The sequence below is a fragment of the Mauremys reevesii genome, linkage group 2 (assembly GCF_016161935.1).
Source record: "Mauremys reevesii isolate NIE-2019 linkage group 2, ASM1616193v1, whole genome shotgun sequence".
NCBI lineage: Eukaryota > Metazoa > Chordata > Testudines > Geoemydidae > Mauremys > Mauremys reevesii.
In genome coordinates this window covers 20,919,257-20,939,726 of record NC_052624.1, presented here as the reverse complement: position 1 = coordinate 20,939,726, position 20,470 = coordinate 20,919,257, and the positions used below count along the sequence as shown (strand labels likewise).

At 40.9% G+C, this 20,470-nt stretch overlaps 1 protein-coding gene across 2 annotated transcripts in view; it reads left to right on the top strand.

Annotated features, from left to right (window-relative positions):
• Positions 1-20,470, top strand: part of PTPRN2 (protein tyrosine phosphatase receptor type N2) — a 940,168-nt gene that overhangs the window by 563,215 nt on the left and 356,483 nt on the right. The gene's annotated exons all lie outside the window — the stretch shown is intronic.

The window sequence follows — 20,470 nt, the reverse complement described above, 5'->3', positions numbered from 1 at the left end:
TCTTGGGAGTAAATTCCTTAAAAACTTATCTAAAGGGTGCAGACTTTTTTCATTGCCCATTAATAGGACTGATAAAGAAATTCCAAAATGCGAAGCGGCAATGGAAAAGCTATCCATGATTTTCTGTGATACAGGATTTGAAAAGCCTTTTACCTTTAAACATTATAAATGCAGCTTTTAAAGTGAAGAAGAAGGTACAAGCACAGGGACATAGCTATTTTTGGTGTTTAGTGAAAGGGCGATGGCACTGACCTTTAGAGTGTTTGTTGAGTATGAGCAAAGTGCTTGAACCATTCACTCCAGTGATGTAAAACTACCAAGGATATAACCTATGAGACTAGGCGCAAGTATAGTAATAATTCTTATATAGTCCTAAGGCTCTGGTCTAGCTTTTTTCATAGTGTGAATGTTTCCTCCCCCCCCCCCCCCCCGCTACATATCTTCTGTTGGCAGACTTTGTGATCCACATTATAATCTACTGAAAGCACATTCAGATGATACTACCGCTGCACATGGAGTTGGGTATATGTAAACTACAGACTTTATCGTTGTTTTAAATTATGGGCACAGAGAATAAGAATCTAGTACTCATGAGAACAGCATGATTCCCAGTGCTAGCAGGGCCGCCCAGAGGATTCAGGGGGCCTGGGGCAAAGCGGGGGAGCTGGTGCACTTGACTTACCTGGCGGCGGTCTGGGTCTTTGGCGGCATTTCGGCGGCGGGGGGCCCTTCAGTCGCTCTGCGTCTTTGGCAGCATTGAGGGGCCCCCCGCTGCTGAAATGCCGCCGAAGACCTGGAGCAACTGAAGGGCCCCCCCTGCTGCTGAAATGCTGCCACCAGGCCAGAGCTCACGGGGCCCCTGTGGGGCCCAGGGCCTGGGGCAAATTGCCCTACTTGCCCCGCTCCTCTGGGCGGCCCTGAATGCTAGTAGAGCAGTTCATGTAGGACACAGTGAAGAGACAGCCTAGTGTGATGATCTGCACTAAACATTTTGTTAAAGTGATTAATAGTATAGGGCCTAACTGAAATCAATTAAAAGATCCCATTGATCTGAGTGGGCTACAGATCAGGCATATAGTGTGTGTGTGTGTGTATACACGTACACAGATATATGTCTGAAAGTGTATTGATCACAAGTATGTATCTAGAGAAGGATTTGACCTAGATGCATATGTAAACAATGTGCAGTAGGATGAATTACTGCAGGAATAATGTGTCCTGTTCTGGTATCCACAATTCAAGAAGGAAGTTAATAAATTGGAGAGGGTTCAGAGAAGAGCCACAAGAATGATTAAAGACTTGGACAACATGCCTTCTAGGAACTCAATCTTTTTACTTGAACAAATAGAAGGTTACAGAGTGACTTGATCACAATCACCAAGATTTGTGGTGATTTTCCATCATTGGACAAGATTGGGTGGGGTTTTTTTTAAAGGTATGTTCTAGTTCAAACAGGAATTAATTCAGGGAAGCCCTATGGCCTGTATTATACTATAGGTTAGACTAGGTATCACCAGGGTCCCCTTTGTCCTTAAAATCTATGAATTTTTTTTTAGGGAATCTTACTGAAAAACACAGCCATGTATATAATGGTCACAGAGAATAAGAATCTAGTACTCATGAGAACAGCATGATTCCCAATGCTAGCAGAGCAGTTCATATAGGATACAGTGAAGAGACACACGGGGAGGTTGGCCTGCTAAACCCAGGGTTGTGAGTTCAATCCTTGAGGGGGCCATTTAGGGATCTGGGGCAAAAATCTGTCTGGGGATTGGTCCTGCTTTGAGCAGGGGGTTGGACTAGATGACCTCCTGAAGTCCCTTCCAACCTTGATATTCTATGATAATCACTCTTTAAAATTAGAGGCTGAAAAATTTAATTGAGAACCAAATCCTAGTCCAGCTGAAGCCAGTGGCCAACCAACCTCTCTTTGACTTTAGTATGTCAAGAGGTTAGCACTGAACACACAAGTTTCAAGAAAACATTCTATTTAAGTAGATATATACCAGGCAAAAGTAGTAGCTGAAAATATATTTCAGGGAGGAGGAGGAGGAGGAAGAAGTGGAGGTAAAAAAGAAGCTGCTCTTATTCAAATTATGTAAAATATCTTAGTCACTAAGGGGATGAGCAACTCAGACTGCCCTAGTTCCTCTACATCATAGAATTAGCAAAGTTCAGAGTAGACTTGTAACTCTCAACATACAATTAATCCCCTGTGAAATGAGGAATTCAGCCAGACATAAATGACTCATTCCTTGAGTCCAAGAATGTATCAGGTTCAGGCTGTTAAGATAAGAAAGAAACAAGGGACGATACCAATTTCCATACATGCAACAATGTTAATAGAGAAGCGCCCTGCAATTTCAGAGGGATAGCAGGGCCTCCCGCAGCGTGATTCCTCCAGGTGAAACGGACTCAAACACACCCATTACAAAGAGCAGGTGCAATCTAATAATGTACAATGAGAGCATAATGCAGCTCATACAAAAATGTAAGCTCATAGCAACTGACCTGAAAAATAATAAAAATGACTGCCATTTGTGGTAGTGGATGGTAAGCAGCATGTCCTGTTTTGTGAAATACAGCCATACGAGCTATGGATCTGATCAGGGTACAGCATCAGAGTTTTATAACTGTAGTGTAGTGCAAGAAGGAAAAAGGGGAGTCCCATGGTCAAAAGCATATGGGGTCTTTTCAAAGACAACAGGTGCCTTGAAGGAAACCTGCAACTGGAAGTAGACCCTAGAGTGGAAATTGTATGCTTCCCATGAAGGAAATTTCCAGTTGCATTACATAATCCAGGATGCAAGGCACTTGAAAGCGTAGAGCGTAGGGGTACCATAGCACCAGTAGAGTCCAGTATAGCCTGGGTAAGCAGCATGTGCTGTAAAGAAGTCACTGTGCATATTATGCATCTGCATGGACCCAAAGCCACTGAACCAGGTATTGAAAAGTTGCCATTATCCACAGCCCACAATTGATGACTTCTTGCCAGAACTTTCCAAAGCCAGAATATTTACAGCTGTAATGTGAAGGATTGGTTTTGGCACACAGGCCTGGATAAAGACTCTAGAATGGTGACAACCTTTGCAATATCATTTGGTCATTATAGATGTCTTTCTATGCCAATGAGCCTAAGCCCAGCACCTGAGATAACCCAGAGAAGACTCACCCAAGCACTGAAAGGACTGCCTGGGGTTAAAATAATTGCAGATGATATCCTCACTGTAGGTGAAGAGCAATGATACAGAAGCTGAATGAAACCATGACAGAAAACTACAAGCTTTTCTGCAGCGATGCAGTGCAAGAACACAAAACTCAACCCCCCCAAAATTGTGACTCTAACAGTGTGAACTGACATACATTATACATCTGCTTACAGCAGAGGGACTGAAAGTACATCCCAAGAAGATGGAGACAGCCAGACATACTAGCTTCAAAGGATGTGAAAGGGATACAGTAGAATACATTTTCTGTCAAAGCTCCATCTACACCTGGCTGCAGCAGCGGAACCCGTACATCAGCTCACAAGGCAGGATATTGAGTGGGACTGGCCAACAGTAAGCATTTGACATGCTGAAAGAAACGATAACAGATGTTCCTGTCAGCCAGGGGAGCCCCAGTTGCTCTAGAGTGATGCATTGGAGAAGGATTGGGTGCAGCTCTTTTGCAGGAGCACTTACGCCAGCAGAGCCCTCTCAGAGACTGAACAGGGGTACACCCAAATAAAAAATAAGTTTCTGGCTGTGGTATTTGGAGTGGAGCAATTCCATCAGTACACCAATGGTCACCCAGTAATAGCGAAAGCAGACCACAAACCCCTAGAAACAGTCATGGCGAAGATCTTTCTCAACGAAATTGCTGCCCAGATTGATGCACCTCCTGCGCTGCCAGGTAGAGACCAGACATATCAGGATGATTACTGGTCTTAGCTGACACCCTGGGAAGGGCATATATACTAGAATCAGTGAGTTGGGGGTTGGGGATCAGGACATAGTGCAGCACAGTAATGGATTCAGTCTCCCAATTTCAGTAGCAAAGCTGATGGAAATCCAGGAGGCTATCGAAAAGGACATCCAAACAGGCAGGGAGCGATACTAGCAGGGTGGCCAGAAGGCAAAAGCCAAGTATTAGTATGAGCAGAACCATATTTTAAAATTAAAGATCAAATGAATGTGAGGATGGAATCATATTTCAAGGACAGAGAGCTGCTGTCCCCGCCTTGTTACATAAAGATGTCATGCAAAAAGTACATGCCTCGTGCCTGAGCATTGACTGCTGTCTTAGACAGGTTTGAGAGTGTGTTTACTGACCAGGAATGAATACACAACTCTGCTTCTTGATAGAAGGGGTTAACACCTGCTAGTCATGTGATAACCACTTGGGCACTCTGTTACCGCATGAGCTACCCACCCAACCAGGAACAGACTTATTTACCTTCAATGAAAAGCAGTACTTGATTACAGTGGACTACTATTCAAATTTATGGGAGGCTGATGACCTTGTCTTATACAAGAATGAAGTCAGTGATTGGCAAATTGAGGCCCACATGGTCATATATGGCATTTTGGACACTGTATTCACTAATAGTGGACCCCTAATTTGCTTTGGAAGAATTACAGGAATTTACATGGAAATGGGAGTTTGACCACCACACCACCTCGTCAGCATACTCACAGAGTCATGGTAAGGTGGAATCTGCTGTGAAAAAAACTAAAAGACTGTTACACAAGGCTGTTTCTTCTGCTTCTGTCCCCTTGTTAGCATTTTTGGCATACAGGAATTCCCGGATGCCAAAAACAGTCCAGCGCAGACACTGACAGGATGAAGGACCAAAACCCTGTTATCAGTGAGGAAAGACCTGTTGCAGCCAGGAGGATGGAGATGCTGCCAAGAGGAGATGGCCAACGATCAGAGAAAGTAGGCACTGGAGTACATCAGGTCAGCCAAGGACCTACCAACCCTGAAGACAGACACACCTGTGAGGTTCCAGCCATTAGAGAGACACCAGAAATAATGGACTAAAGGAGTTATGAGGGGTACAGTGGTCATAAAAGGTGACTATGCAACAGAAAAAGTGATCTGAAGAAACAAGGAGGCAATTATGAGCCACCAAACACAATACCCAGGAGAGCCTACAAAGATACAGATCATCACAGAACACAGAGACAGAGAACCATCCAGAGACCAGCTCCACAAAGACTCTACAAAGAGAGAGTTTGCTAGTTTGCTAGATTCGGAGGCAGGAGACAAAGAGAGGTCACTCGCCAGTTGAGGAGACCAAACTATCTCAAATATTATGTAACCAGCAGAGCCTTGAGCAAAACCCTGCAGGGGCAGAGCTTCTAATCACTATATTATCAGTACTGGCCCCTGCTCCCTGCTGGCTGGACAGGAAGCAGCAGTGGTAGCCTGGGCTGGAGCTGAGCATGGAGCGAGCTGGGCCCCAACCCCTTCCTCAGGCCAGCCATTGGTGAGACATACTCCATGGAATAGGACCAGTATACCACTTCCCCACCCCACTCCGGAATGGGACCAGCCCACTAATGCTCCATGAGCAGCCACGGCCTCTGCCAGGAGGCAGAAATGGAAATGTTGACACGACTTTGCTGCCCCCCGTCCTCCTCCCTGAATTTTTCAGAAATGATGCCTCTGTGCCTAAGTCTGTGGTAAAGGCAAGACTCCAGTTTGGCTATATGCTAGGAACCTGCAGCTGAACGGATATGGGGTGAGGGTCTGGGCACCAGTTATGTTTTTAATTTTTATATTAAAATATTTGTAATATAGGGAAGATGTAACATGATCAGTGGGATTGGAGACAGAGGGTCCATTTTCCCAGGGCACTGTTATTGAGGGAACATCAAGAAAACAGGCAATGCAAGGAGTTAGGCTGGAAACAACTGAGCCACATGGACAGAGCAATACACAGGGTTAAAATTCCATTTGATCAACTTAACCTTCTTTCAGCTTCATTCCTTGAAAATGAAATAAACAGGTGAGAGTATTGTTGTACCTTGTCTGCATAAGCTCTTCCAGGCACACTTTATATCATCCCCAATGACCAGAAGAAGGGGGTTATTCTGCCTCTGTTCCGAAAGGGTGATAAGACTGAATGTAACAACTATAAAGGAAATATGCTCTTGTCAGTCCCAAGGAAAGACTGCTTCACTGTGTTAGTCTTGAATCAATGATGCACTTTGTGACAAAGGCTACAAGATGCTCAGTGCATCACCTCTGGGGTGGAAAGGGCAACTGGTTACAGTGCACAGTAACATTACCCAACAGTTCAGGACACAAAGCACAAGAAATCCCATTTTGCTTTTACATAGCAGTGAAAATTTTGAGTGGCAGAGTGTAATTATTCAGAATGAGATTTGGCCATAATATTTGGGATAAGGCTCAATACTTTTGCTCGCAAAAAATATCCATCTTGAGATCTTTAATAGCCATGAATGATGGACATTATCCTCAGTTGGGGTAAATCAGATTAGCATAGCATCTGGCTCTAAATCTCATTTGAATTATTACACTTCAGACAGCAAATGTTTTCCTTAGCACTCTTGTGGGGCATTGGTTCAGTACTGACTATTAGCGAACAGTACCACCTTCTGAATCACTGATACCACTCCCTGCAGCATCTTGGATTTTTTTTTTTTTGAGAAGATCTCCCATGATTGCATCTCAGGTCTGGCTAGGTGCAGAACTCCAGGGCACTAGGACTGCATGTTGAAAACATATAAAGGAATGAAGTAATATCTAAAAATGGGCCATGGGGTGAAAATAAATCTTCAGAGCAAGGAAAAAAATTCATGTCCAAATTGGTTTGCCAGAATTGCTGTAAATGTCTTGACCCAGTATGTAAGTTACTATCTACTCTACTAAAGTCTCTGCAATATTTTGCAGAATGCAGCTGTCCAGTAAATATCTGACTATGAGATATTATTCAAGAAAAGGTGCTCTCCCTTGTGAAGGAGAAATATTAACAAGTAGAAAAAGAATAGAGCCATAAAGGCAATAATGACAGATCAGGGTGTGATTGAATCTTAAATACTATCCATATTCCTCTTCCATCAAGGGATTCTTATGGTGTAGCAGTATTTTTCATCTCTAATCACCAGTGCTACATGTCAGTATCTCTTATTTCTTTGCTGATTTGAGTGACACAGTGTGATATGTCTAATGACAACTAGAACAAATTTCAGTAATGAGGTCACCTTGGGCCTATATTACTGTCTGACTGCTGTTTTCCATAGAAATTATTTGTGAAAGCAGACCACATGCTCTGCATAACTTCTTCTGCTTTACTGATAGTGACAAAAGGAAGATATGTTAAAACTTGCAAGGTGCAGATGGTTTGCATGGATCTATTCCTGATTTTGAGCTGTAAATTGATATGTTATGAGAAAGTTGCCACTTTGATTCCTGGGGCGGGGGACGGGGGGAGTTTATGGTTTTGGTTGAATTGTTTAACTTTTTCTTTATAAATCCCAAATCATGCAGATCCTACCTGACAACAGACAAATATTTGCCAGCAAGAAGAAACTTAGTTTTTTCATTTGCACTTATCCTTCAAACACAAGTTAGAACCCAACTTTGCCTGCAGCTCAAGTTGAGTTGGGGTTTGAGAGACTAGTGCAGGGAAGTAAAGATTCTGAAAGGCAGGGATATAAAAAGAATCAAGTCTAAACTTCTTTAATTCTATCAAAATTACATTGCTTGGTACAATATAACATGGAGCATGTAAAAGAGATGTATTTCTTCTCCTAGCATCATAGAAAGGCTCTTCAGCTCAGAACTTTTGCTCAGCACTCAAGGTAGAGAGACATATTCTGCTGTCAGTTACTCCAGTGACATCCTTTAGGGAATCATTCTGCTGTCTTACAGCAGTGTAAATCAGGAATACTTGGACCTGATTCTGAGCTCATTTACATTGATTTTTAAACTGGTGCCATTCCATTGACTTCAGAGGAGTTATTCGTGATTTACACTGGAGCAACTGATTCAGAATCAGGACCAGTGGATATACACAAGACTTAAGGCACAATCCTGAAAACACATGGATAGGTTACTTTACTCATGCAGATGATCCCAGAAGGTGACTCCAGTGTGACTATTCATGCAAGCAAATATACTCACCTACATAAGTGTATGCAGGATCAGGCTTTCAAAATGCTGTGAAAGAAAAATCAGGTCCATGTTGTGTTACTATTAATGGGAAAGAAAATGGATTCAACACATCAGATTGGCACTTTGGTGAAAGAATAGCTCAATTAATAGGAAATACATATTTGAAAATAAGTGTTTTTATTACCTTGTGGTATATGCTTAGTGGTCAGCATAAAATAAGAGATTAAATTCTTTCTCTTAGACACAGATGACATCTAATGATGATGCAGTTTCTTCCCAGGTCCCTCTGAGAATCACAGAGTTAGTGATAAATAGCAAGTCCCTACTCTTTGTAACTTCAGCATTTCATTAATATTTATGAGGATGCTTGTGAAGCAGTTTGCACTCTGTAGTAGTTGCTCTGGAGCCCTACTAGAAAAGACGCCATTTATCTTGAACATCTGCTCTGCTTCTTACACATCGCCAAATCGCTGTTTTATTAGTTAATGAAGTTCATTATGTGTTCATGTGAGCTCCAAATTCCCAGTACACTTATGAAAATACATAAAGATGATCACTAGGCCAGGAATCAAATTAAAACTAAATCAATACATTGATCAGAAAGAACATTTCTAAATTGGCTCAATTAAGATCCTTTTCTAGTACACACACTTATACAATCCCATGAAAAACCAACATTGACTTCTTACTGCTTTCTACTGAGATCTATAAAATGTTTCTCTAGATGGTTAGCCATTTCCTGACAACTAATTCTAAGGTTTCTGCCAACTCCATAAGAGGCTCATGCTTCAGTGGAACTAATTGGGCCTGACTTTCCTCTCCACATGAGGGTAAATGAGGAATAACTCCATGGAAATCAATTCCATTAAATCAGTGGAGTTACACCTGTATGACATGATACGATGGTATGGTATGATCTCAGGCCAGATAGTCAGAGAGTAAAATCAGACCCATTATTTCTTATAAAAAATTCCATCTGTCTGAACGCTTAGTTTATTTTATTGTTTTAAAAAACATTATTAAATCATTAATCAGATTTAAACTTTCACACCATACGGATCACTTAGATTCTTATTCGTGGCTCTCATTCTCAAATATTAATGTAAACGTGCTATTTTTATAAATTAAGCTGGGTGTCAGAAAGAACTAAAGGTATATTAAGCTTGATCCTCAACTGATGTCAATTCACGTGGCTACAACTAGGTATCTGGCTATCAGTTTTCTAAATAATTTTTAAGAAGGGTATCACTTCAATATTAGCAGAAAAACATGTGCTTTGGTTATGGTGTGTAGTACACACAAGATGTCCCACACCTTAGTTCAAAAGCACTGTACAGTTTGATAGAGTGGATGCAGTGAATTTATACTGCTTCTGAGATTGTACATAATAACTTTCATTTTCATGTATTACTTCTGGAGAATAGATTGCATCTGACTTCCAGAAATACCATTGACAATGCCAACTTCTTCCATACCACTCAGGTTCATACGCTGGGTGTCATCTTCAACTCCTCCCTATGATTCGCTCATCACTTCTAGTCTGTGAACCCGTCTTGCTGGTTCTTCAACATTTTGAAAATCCATTCCCTGTTCTCTGTCCCAAGAGTTAAACTCTTGTCCATTCTTCAGCCTTGATTATTGTTGCAACCTCCCACAGTCTGTCCTGGCCAGCACACACATCTCCCCACCCTGATCCGTACAAAATGTAGTTGTTACCATTCTCATACTAGCCTGTCAATCTGACCAATTCACTCCTCTCTTCAGATCCTTCTACTGGCTCCTTTTCCCCCAGTACATAAAATTGTAAACTCTTGTCCTTGCCTTCAGGATCCAATATAACTCGGCCCTTCCCTGCTGCTCTGATGTAGTTCTTTTTACCTTGCCTTCCCACCCCTATGATTCAGCCTTAATACTCTATTCAAATATTTGTCCTTTAAGTGTCTCCATGTCTTTTCTGATGTGCCCCTTCATGTGGAATACTTTGTCTACCAGAGCACAGCACTCCTTACACCAATCCTGCTCATCAGACTTCCTCTGAAATATAAATGCAGTGCTGGTGTCTCAGACACATATTTGTATTCCACTTCTCAAATGATCTTCTGGATAAGAACACAGGCCAAAGAATCCTTTCCAAAGGTAGATACCCAGAGTTAGGTTCCTAGGTCCATATTTAGGCCTGATTTTCCAGAAATGCTGAGCATTTACAGTGCCCAATAAACTCATTCAGAATTTTTCTTGACTAAGATCTGATTAATAACTGGAGGATTTATCCCCTTAGTGTCTGATATCTTTGAGTATGAAACATTTTAATTTTGAGTAACGTACTGTTTTTGGTAATTAACATTTCTTCAATTTGACAAATTAATTGTTAGTTTTTGGTAATACCACCACTGTAAGGAGCTGACTGATGAGAGCGACAGTAGAGTCCTAAAAATTTTGCTGCTACTGCTGTGTAGCACATGTTACTGTGGTGGGTCTTTATCTCCCTCTAGTAGCTGGTCTACATAAAGAATTTAATGAGTATGTTACAGCTGCCAGCTAAGGGACATATGGTGAAATCTTTGCACCACTGGAGTCAGTAGCAAAACTCCCTTTGACGTCAAGGGCACTCGGCTTTTACTCTTACTCTTTTACCCTTAGTCTTGAAGCAGTAGAGGCTCATGCTTTTACTGAGAGATGTCTCAAGTTCAGTCCTAGCTGACAGCCCAAGGTAGTCAGTCACCATGATTAGCTAGATACCCTGTTCTCACTTTATGCAGATTCTTTCATATTTTGTTATAAGTTTAATGGGGCTACTAACAGTAGTGTGCACTGAGCCTGGTAGGAAAGGTTTACATGATTCGGCCACAGGTTGAAACAAAATACTTAAGGAATATGGACAAATACCAGAGCGGGATTATGAGAAGGATATTAGGACAAGGGGTTTGTTGGTGAAATCATGTGCTTGCTGTAGGAGTTGATGCAAAGTATCTTGAAGGTTAAGATCTTTTTTTAAGGTACTTTAATAATTTTCTTCTACTTTCCTTTGCACATACAGGCATAGGTGTGCTTACTTGCACACAGACGCATTGTTAAAAGAACAGAAGGGAGGATTTGGTTTTTTAGGACGTGACTTGAAGGATGTAAGGGTGGCAGCATGGCAGATTGGGTCCCAGCAGTGCTTAATTTGTAATGAAAGAGGTGCTTGGGCTCAAGAAATTAGGTGCCGAGGATCAAGCAATTTTTTTACTTTTATAACTGATGCAGCAAGTCCAGAGGGGCCACGGCTCTGAACTGCCAAGCCTAGAGCTGCCAAGCTCAGCCCTCACAAGCCCTGGCACAAATTAAACACTGGGTCCCAGGCATGGAGGCTACAAAGACAAAAGCCCAGAGATGAATGTGGGAGAAACAAGTGAAGATGTTGCTTAATTTAGGGACATGTAATGATGTAAAAAAATAGGTGAAGTGAAGGAGTGTGGGGTGCACAGTAAAAGGAAATGAAGGCAGGAAGGTGTTAAGTTGTATTGGGTTTAGAAGACAAGGATAGAATGCTTGAATTTAATGCAGGAAATGAGAGGAAACCTGTGGAGGGATTTCAGTGGAGACTGTGTGTGGGTGATGTAGATTATTTTTGCAGTTATAATGTGGATGGATTGTGGATGTACACTTCTTTAGGTGCAATTACACTCCTTAGTAGAGGCTAACATAAATTGACACCATCAAATAGGTTAGATTGAAAATTTGAACTACTGACTTTTCAATTATAATCTGGTGGGGACTGTCCTTTGCAATTTTAAATGTCACCAAATTTCATTTATTTTTGAAAACCCACTGCTCTGTTAATTGTTTTTAGACCTCCAGTTTGACACAGCCCACAAAAATTCCATTTGTGTGCTCTCCCAGCTGGTTCTGCTGCAGAATTTAGCTTATATATGCTCTGTCCGCATCTTGGTTGGCATGATTATTAATGTTGGTGCACAAACATTGAAGTAAACAAAAAGATCTGCTTTAGTGTAGAATACGGTTGGTAAAGAACAAACTCAGCTAAGATGAGAAAGTTGAAAAAGATTTTTAGTTTGTTAAATTCCTACAACTGACTTCCATCATAATGACACTGTAATCACACATCTAGAAATCTGACATGAACAATTCTATTTTTTCCTTTATCATTGAGGCAGAGTGTGAAAGTTTGTAGTGAGAGTCTGTAACATTTTTATTCTAGAGCAATAAATTTTGTCCTGTAAAAAAAATAGAATCATAGACATATATGGCTGGAAGGGACCTTGTGAGGTCATCAAGTCCAGCTTGTTGTGCTGAGGTAGGACCAAATAAACCTAGACCATCCTTGGCAGGTGTTCTTAAAAATCGATAATGAATGGGATTCCTCAACCTCCGTTGGAAGCCTATTCCAGAGCTTAACCACCCTTATAATTAGAAAGTTTTTCCTAATAGCTAACCTAAATCTCCCTGGCTGCAGATTAAGCCCCTTATTTCTTGTCCTACCTTCAGTGGAGATGGAGAACAACTCATCACCATTCTCATCACCAATATATTTCTTTTCAGAGAAGCTCATGAAAATTCAACAGTGTTAAGATATTCCCAAACTACTGAGGTATATTACGTGATGCATGTTTGTTAAGGAATTTACTCGTAGATACTCAAACTGTGGATGATTTAAAGCAAATCTTAACTAGTGGAACAAAACAAAAATTCCACTTTTCATTCATAAATGAGAAGTAACACTATGGACAATTTGAACACTCGTGAATTTTGAGAGACAATTTGAATCCCATTGGGAATTATAATACACCGTTGTATGCTTAATAATCTCAGTGTATATTTTCTGCCCTTAAACTCAAGAGTTTACACCTCATGCTGTGTTAACAAGGACACATAATGAAGTCAAAATATTAAATGATTCAATAACCAATTTGTTAAAATTTATGATTTGTTTGAGTGATTTCCTTCAGTGCTGTTCAAAATATTTCCTGTGTTCCTGTCTGCTTCTGCATGAACTGGGTAGTTGACCCTGCAATATTTGAACTAACAGCACCCATAGTATATTTTGTGTCAGTTGTTCCACAATTCACTGATCAGCAGTGAAAGTCTAAGCTCCTTAGCACACTGATCAGGAGTTGGGACTGCATGACTTGTCCACATTTCATATCCTTCAAACCCAAAAAGGAATGGTCAGGGAGATCTAATTATAAATGTGTCATTCAGTATTTACTTTAAAAGAAAAGCTCGCTGAAGGACTCTTAATGTAGTTGACAAGTGAACAAACTGAAATGTACCCCATCTGATTGCTAACAGCGAGATTACAGGATTAAAGGAGTTGTGTTCCTTTTCCTATTGTCTCTCTCAAAAAAATTGTAACAAAAAAATCCTCCACATAATATATTTCTTTAACCTTTCCCATTGTATTTGTGGTGATAGTGGGGTATTTAGTATTTGAGGGCAGCATTCTACTTTGGGTTAACCCACACAGATCTCCCTCTTTTGCTTTATTATCTTGCTATTGTTATATTTTCATGATTATTCATTATGAGAACAGCATAACTAGGAGTTAACTGCAGGATCTGTGTTCCCATATCTGTTGTACCTCTTTTGCCTACTGAATGGTTCAATTGGGCAATTGTGAAAAGTCATCTCATTCTAATTACTCTGAACCACAGCTCTAAATATATTTTATATGTAATAGGGTCCTCATTTTTCCCCCATGAGCAGAATTTTGTATTATATTCCCATTCCTGCTGAAGTCCTAAAGATCCGTTCTACATTTCTCCCCTCAGTTTTAACCTTTGAAGGTAGCCTTAGGGGCTAAATCAAAGTCACTATCCTTTTTAGTCAAGGGCACTGGCTGGGATTCTCTTTGGCGCCTGCTAACACTATTTCTGAATTGGCTGAAGGGATGGCTGCTGAGTGACATGGCAGTTTTTCTCTGCCGTGGGGCTGATTGTATTTTGTCTTCCTTTTGTATATATTCCAGAGGGTAAAACACCCTAGAGGCCACAGGATCTGAATTCCTTTGCTATGGTTTGACGTGCTCCATTTTGCCCCTCACTGGCAAAAGTCTTTCCAGTGGGAATACACAAATATGTGTATTTGTATTCTCATGTCCATGAATCTCAGTCAGCAACTTGGTGCATCACAGGTGGAGTGTGGCTCTCATCTTTCAAGTGTGGGGAGGTACTGTCTACATATTTCAGGTGCCAGTGTGCGTTATTGTCATCCAAATGTGCTTTTGAACTAGTGCAAAAAAAAAAAAAGAGAGAGAGAGAGAGCGAAAGAGAGGGATGAATGATTGACATGACTTTTGACATGATTTTTGTCAAGACTTTGGCATGCCATTTGCTGGAATACCTAATCTAATGAATGCCTTTTACTCCTCCACGATATGCAATCTAGTGCTACGCTATCTTTTTTCCACCTTGATATCCAAATGTCAGTCATCAGTGGGAAAATTGTTAATGAATAGGTAGCAGGCAATTTATCCTGTAGAAATTAAATATCTATCTGGGTTAGTGTAAGAGGTGTTTTCCAAAGTGTGAATTTTACATATAAATTTGTGCTTGCCAAAACCTCATTCACACATATGGGACATATGTCTTTGTAAGTCACCTTGAAGTGAGTATTTAATGTATGTGGTAATGCTTAAAAATTTATGTTGTATGTATGCAGCTAAGAAAGGGAAAGTTATTGCCAGCAGTAGAATTAAGGTTCATTGTGTCCCAAGAGAGTATTCTGACCCTGGAGTTAAAGTAGTAGCTATTTGTAGCCCAAGGCAACAGAAGCTTTGGTATTTTGCCATAGACTTCATTACAGCAATCCAGCGGGAATTTTTATTCAGTCGGGATTCAGATCTTAAAGTCAGCAGGAAAAGCAGTGGTACTCTACCTCTGTTCTCCTAATGTTAAAAACTCAGTGCCACCGTAAAATAATGTTCCAGTTAATTAACACTGAATTACAGTGGGAATGCTATAGCGCCAATAGATTTAATCAGGATTAATGTTATCATAAGATGAACCATAGGAATTAATAACGATTAAGCCATTATTTTAAAGTGTTATTGAAAATGCAAAAGATCTTTGTTCATTACAGTAAAAGCTTTTTTTAAACATCAACAAACTTTTGTTCTGTCTTGCTGTGCTCTTTGTGTCTTTTGTGCAAAAATCCAGTTGCCCTCTTCAAATCAAAGTTCCAGTTGGCTTGGCGAGCATTTAATCTAACCATATACCTGTTTGAACAAATTGATATGAGAAGTGATAGTAAAACAAACATTTTTAATTCAAGACTGCAAACATTTGTATTATGACTAGTCCAAAGCATGAATATCCCTACTTGGTTTTCACTCAGTCCTTACTCATGTGAATTTTGGTAGAGTAAGGACAGAATGAAAACTGAGTAAGAATGGTAGGCCTTGGCCTTTTATGTCCAGAAGTTTTTGTGCTGAAAGGAGAAGGCAAAGAAAGTGAAACAGTAAGTCCCTGTCTATACTATAGAAATAGTAGAGTCAGGAGAGTTGGTCACAACGTGGTTGGTTCCTTGACCCTTGTAGAACATTTAACATTTATAGAGTACACAGGACCTTAGCATGATCCTGTAACTCAGATGAAACCATGAACTGTCCAAGGATCAGAGGGGTAGCCGTGTTAGTCTGGATCTGTAAAAGCGGCAAAGAATCCTGTGGCACCTTGTAGACTAACAGACGTTTTGCAGCATGAGCTTTCGTGGGTGAATACCCACTTCTTCGGATGCAAGTGAACAAAGATCTTTTGCATTTTCAATAACACTTGCATCCGAAGAAGTGGGTATTCACCCACGAAAGCTCATGCTGCAAAACGTCTGTTAGTCTATAAGGTGCCACAGGATTCTTTGCTGCTGTCCAAGGATGTAGCTTGGTTCCAGGGAAATGATTAGGTCTCGCTTACTCAACAATAAGGAAAGGTCTTGTCTACCTGACAATTTTTAAACTTGTTGGCCATGTTTGTAACTAGGTCACTTGACTCAGTTTAAATTGTAGCGTAGGCTGCGCCTGCACCTAAGACTTACATAAAATTGTATATTTAATGCAGATACCACAAGAGACAAAGAATCTTTTGTGATTCATAAATTGTAGCTGTTTTTTTGGACAGCTGCTAAATGATACTGGAAACGGCATGGCTTCATCTTTTAGAGTATTTCTTAGGAAGCATTGGGAAGCTTCCTACAAGGGATTTACCCAAAGTTGTCAGAAGCCATCACAATTCACAACTCAAAGCTGCAGCTACCATAAGGTACAGAAAAAGAGAGAAACATCTGCTCAGCCTGATAACTTCTTAAAATACAGAGCTATTTGACAACAATTATTGTAGTTACCTTTCAAACAGAAATATATATATTTAATGCAGAATATGTGTCATGGTTTAAAATAGTTTCCTATTTGCAGTTGGAAACAGCTTATTTATTATCTCCTTCTTCAAGCAGAAGTCTGTGTGGATTATAGATAGGTTATTCTTTGAAATAATGCCAGCTATTAGAGTGGTCAGAAAACAGAATTTCTGTCTCACAGGAATTTCCAACATTTTGTCCCAACTGAGACAAAAAAAATTAATTTTTCAAAATTTACTGTAGAGTGGAAATGCTGATGAAATATTTTGTTTCAGAAACATCAAAATGACCTCATCAAAGCATTTCATTTAAATAATGTCAAAAAAATTCATTCAAAATGTTGTTTTGATAATGTTGAAACATTATAAGAGTGTAATATTAAAGATGTTCTATAATACAATACAATTTAAAAATTAAAAGTTTAAATTAAATGATAAAGGAACAAAATTAAACAAAGTCTAAACAAAATAAGAAAGTCAAAAATAAATACTCAATTTTTATTTGAATTGCTTTAAAAGTCTTCCCTCAAAAAAATCATTGCAAAACATTTTTATTTCAGTGAAACTGCATTTTCTGACAGAAAACTGTTCTGCTGAAAAAAATCTCCATCATCTCTACCAGCTATGTACTTTGAGGCAGGCATTCCTTTCTGAAAAGGATCATGAATTTCAGGCATGGCAATTTGTGCAGCAAAGGAATAGGATAGACAAGGACTGACATTGCTGCTTCCAAAGAGAATTTGCATAATTGTTTGAGTAAGAGACTTTACGTGTGTTTGAGTTGAGAAGTTCTGTCTGATTTTGGATTCGGTGCAAGTGAGAACTGGAGAACAGATATTCATGTGAGAGTAAATGGTTGGGTGTAATCTGTGTCATTTTTCTTTAGTTATGCTGGAACTGCAGCAAAATAGAGGGGTCTAATACAAATGCTTTTGCGCTTGGAGGCACAGTTGGCTGACAAATCCAGAAAACTGGTGACTATATGTAATCAATTCCTCTCTGGACAAAGATGATTTTTTTTCATACCTTTACTTGATTCCCTCACTGAGAGATGTAAAATCTCCTCTGTGTTCAGGTGTGGAAGGGATGAAAATAGCAGAAAATGTGCTAAAATGGCTCAAAATCTGTCAGAGTGAGGAGAGGGGAGAGAAGCCAAAGTGGCATCATCCTCTCACCTCCTTTAATCTTGTGTAAATTCTCCATGCTAACACAGTGTATTTGTGGTCCCACAGTGGGTTTCTGGATGCATAAGAGAGGGATTGTGGCTGTTCCACAGCATCACGTGACAAACCACGCTCCAAACATTCCAAAATTAGTATTAATTTCTCTCAGTTCCATCTTCATACTTTCTAACCTGCTTGGTGAGGGTGTTTGTGGAGAAGGGGACCCACTGGCAGCAAACTCCCGGTGGAGCTGTGCTGCTGTGGGGAAGCAGGGCTCATGGGGTAGCACTGAAGGCTCTGCATGAATGACCCAGTCTTACCCAAGTGTCTGAACTGGATGGTTATGCCCCCTGCTCACTCTGTGGGGAGGCAATCCCCATCCCCTCTGACTTCAGGGTTCTTTGAAAACTCTGTGACTATAATCTTGGAGGCTTCTGTGTCTCATTTAGGCCACTTAAAGGTTCTCCTCTGGATAAATATGATCTATCTCATAATTACACACTTACTTGAATATGCCCTTGAGCTAAATGAAAGAAATGTGCATGCTGTAGATGTCCTCTGTTTTGCACAAACATATCTGATGGTCTCTTCTGTTCTAATATAAATAGTTCTACTATATGGGACATACAAATATGACATATGCAAGGGGGCAATCTGTAGGGTGTTTTAAATGTCTACCCCAGATATTTTATGGAAGTGGTGTATGCTTAATAGGAGCTTTCTCACTCACACCCTAGCTTCTCTTTGTCTCAGACCCTGTATCAGAAGCAGAAATCTGTGTTTGATGTCACAGACTTCAGCCATGGAAATGATTGATGTCAGAAATTCAGCATTATTAGGACCTTGCCACAGGATCAGGCACAATAAATGGGGTGTAAAGAGAGACAATCCCAACTGAAATCCATATTTAGATATATCCATATATAGATCTATCGCAGCCACAGTTTACAAACATCATATGTTAAATTGATTTATTAAAATATATAATAAAAGTGCCAAGCGAACCTAACAAGCTGCATTTCTAAGAGTAAGTGCATCTCTTGATATCTCATTGTCAAAGCCCTCATCCATCTACTCTGTCTCCACACTTTGTTGCTGGCGTTGTCTGTATTAAGTGTAGTTTGGATTCCATACGCCTCAGGAGTTTGGATTGCATACTCCTCAATTATTTGACTGTATAATGCCATGTGCATCTATGTTGGTAAATAATAATGATTCTGTAGGATCCATTTAAAATGTATGTTTCTTTATTGTGAAAGTAGATCTTCAGTAAGGGGACTGACCAGAGCTCTGTCTCTTAACCTCTTTTCTCTCTCCCTCTGTCTTATCTACTTTAAATATCTATTTAATGTAATTTAGGCCTCAATTCTTTATTACAGGCAAATGCAGCTCAGTAATAGTGGACAATGATAGCTGCAAGGAGCTGATTACAGCTCCCTGATCGTCAGCTGCTCAGCTCCAGCAGAAGTTAGAGTAGGCCTCTTGAGGTATGTCTACACAGCAACTAAACACCAACAACTGGCCTGTGTCAGCTGGACTCAGGCTCATGGGGCTCAGACTGAGGGCAGGGGTGAAAGTAACTTAAAGAACTTACTGATACGCAGGGCGACCGAGGTCCTGGGCAAGGTGTTGGAGTAGGCGTCTCTGGGCCCCTGGAAGGAGCGGGGCCTCAGGCTTAAGGGGCGGGGCTGGCGCTATGGCAGTGATTTAAAGGGCTCGGGGCTGCAGCCGCTGCTGGGAGCCCTGGGCCCTTTTAAATTGATCAAGGCCCTGCCAGTGCAGTGCTTAAAGTGCAGCCGTGGCAGCGCTTTAATATCGGTTGTGTATGGGCCGGTACTGGCAGCCACTTTCTTACCGATACGCCGTACCAGCCCGTACCGGCTTAATTTCACCTCTGACTGAGGGGCTGTAAAATTGCAGTCTAGATATTTCAGGCTTGGGCTGGAGCCCCAGCTCTGGCACCCTGTGAGGGGAGAAGGTCCCAGAGCCCAGGTGCCAGCCCAGGCCTGAATGTCTACACTGCAATTTTTAGTCCCAGAGCCTGAGCGCTGTGAGCCCAAGTCAGCTGACATGGGCCAGCTGTGGCCATGTCACGGGTCTTTTATTCCAGTGTAGAAATACCCTTTGTCCTCTAACTTCTGCTGCTGGTGTAAGATTTGTGACTGAGCTTGTGCCAGTGGGAGATCAGGAGTAGTGGGACTTCTTAGAATCGTAGAATATCAGGGTTGGAAGGGACCTCAGGAGGTCATCTAGTCCAACCCCCTGCTCAAAGCAGGACCAATCCCCAACTAAATCATCCCAGCCAGGGCTTTGTCAAGCCTGACCTTAAAAACCTTTAAGGAAGGAGATTCCACCACCTCCCTAGGTAACCCATTCTAGTGCTTCACCACCCTCCTAGTGAAAAAGTTTTTCCCAATATCCAACCTAAACCTCCCCCACTGCAACTTGAGATCATTATTCCTTGTTCTGTCATCTGCTACCACTGAGAACAATCTAGATCCATCCTCATTGGAATCCCCTTTCAGGTAGTTGAAAGCAGCTATCAAATCCCCCCTCATTCTTCTCTTCTGCAGACTAAACAATCCCAGTTCCCTCAGTCTCTCCTCATAAGTCATGTGCTCCAGTCCCCAAATCATTTTTGTTGCCCTCCACTGGACTCTTTCCAATTTTTCCACATCCTTCTTATAGTATGGGGCCCAAAACTGGACACAGTACCACAGATGAGACCTCACCAATGTTGAATAGTGGGGAATGATCACATCCCTCAGTCTGCTGGCAATGCCCCTACTTGTGCAGCCCAAAATGCCATTAGCCTTCTTGGCAACAAGGGCA